Consider the following 1,792-nt stretch of genomic DNA (forward strand, 5'->3'; position numbering starts at 1 on the left):
ATGATCTGGAGGATGGGATAGATTGCACCCTCAGAAAGTTTGCGGATGACACTAAGCTGGGGGGAGTGGTAGATATCCTGGAAGGTAGGAATAGGATACAGAGTGACCTAAACAAACTGGAGGATTGGGCCAAAAGAAATCTAATGAGGTTCAACAAATAAAAGTGCAGAGTGCTCCACTTAGGAAGGAAGAATCCCATGCACAGCTATAGATATGGATATGAGTCAGCAGTGTGTCCTGGTTGTCAAGAAGGGTAATAGCATATTGGGCTGCATTAGGAGTGGCATTGCCAGCAGGTCACGGGAAGTGATTATTCCCCTCTATTCTGCATTGGTGAGGCCGCATTTAGAATATTGTGTCCAGTTTTGGGCCCCCCACTACAAAAAGGATGTGGACAAGTTGGAGAGAGTCCAGCGGAGGGCAACCAAAATGATGAGGGGTCTGGAGCACAGGACTTATGAGGAGAGGCTGAGGGAACTGGGCTTGTTTAGTCTGCAAAAGAGAAGAGTGAGGGGGGATTTGATAGCGGCCTTTAACTACCTGAAAGGGGGTTCCAGGGAGGATGGGGTTAGGTTGTTCTCAGTGGTGGCAGATGACAGAACAAGGAGCAACGGTCTCAAGTTGCGGTTGGGGAGGTCTAGGTTGGACATTAGGAAAAAGTTTTTCACTAGGAGGGTGGTGAAGCACTGGAATGGGCTACCTAGAGAGGTGGTGGAATCTCCATCTTTAGAGGTTTTTAAGCTGAGGCTTGACAAAACCCTGGCTGGGATGATATAGCTGAAGTTAGTCCTGCTTTGAGCAGGGGTTTGGACTAGATACCTCCTGAGGTCCCTTCCAACTCTAATATTCTATGATTCTATGCCTTTTGTAGGGCACACTGCGAATTGTAGTTGTGCTCAGTTTGTTCAGGAGCTGGACGATCCCAGCCGCACGGCCCTCCAGGAGACAGACCCAGTGGTGTTTTCCCTCCCAACATCCCTACCCTAGATGTCAGAGAATCCACACGGGAGAGGAACCCCAGCAATGCACTGAATGTGGGAAAAGCTTCAGTAGGAGCTAACACCTTTAATGGCCGTCTGGGACAGAGTCCAGTGAATTCTCTCCCTTTGTGACATTTAGGGTTTCGCCCTGCCCTGGGAGATGGGACGGTTCATCAGGAGAGATTTCTGTCTGATACTGACAAGGTTGACAGTTGTTCTGAGCTGGGCTATTGTTGCTAGCACCTCTGGGTTTTCAGTAAATACAACAATTATTTTTCTGTGACAAAACCTAAGTAGGATGCAAAATAGCAGTGATTCTTCATGTCCTGAGTTATGGCCTGTCCCCACTTCACCCTCTTTTAGTGATTAACACAGGCATATTGATTCTTTCCTTCCTGCTTACACTTTAATTCCAATTTGCAATGACCTTTCTTTGGGCTTCAAGGGTCTTTTATAGCTAAGATAGCTGCGGTGAGCTCTATAATAATTAAATGGTCCATGCTCTGATATGACCGTTTACCCCTCCCTCCTCCGAGAGCATTTGGAGCTGTACATTGAAAAGGACACACTCCTTGATATTTTTCTCCATGGTGGAAATAGCTGAAAACCCATTATCCATCTGGTCCTCTGGACTCTGGAGTCCCTGGGTATCGTCCCAGCGGTTCTCTTTCTTGGCTTTACTCCTTTATGTTTAATGTCTTGCTCCTCTGTATTTTGGCTCAAGGCCTCCATGTGACTCCTTCTGGGGTACAGGGTGACATTCCCCTAGACTTAGTATAGTGAGGGTTTTAACCCCTTCCCTCTTGGATATT

Source organism: Emydura macquarii, unplaced genomic scaffold (genome assembly GCF_026122565.2).
Source record: "Emydura macquarii macquarii isolate MOO-44397 ecotype Brisbane River unplaced genomic scaffold, CSIRO-AGI_Emac_v2 contig_77, whole genome shotgun sequence".
NCBI classification, from domain to species: domain Eukaryota; kingdom Metazoa; phylum Chordata; order Testudines; family Chelidae; genus Emydura; species Emydura macquarii.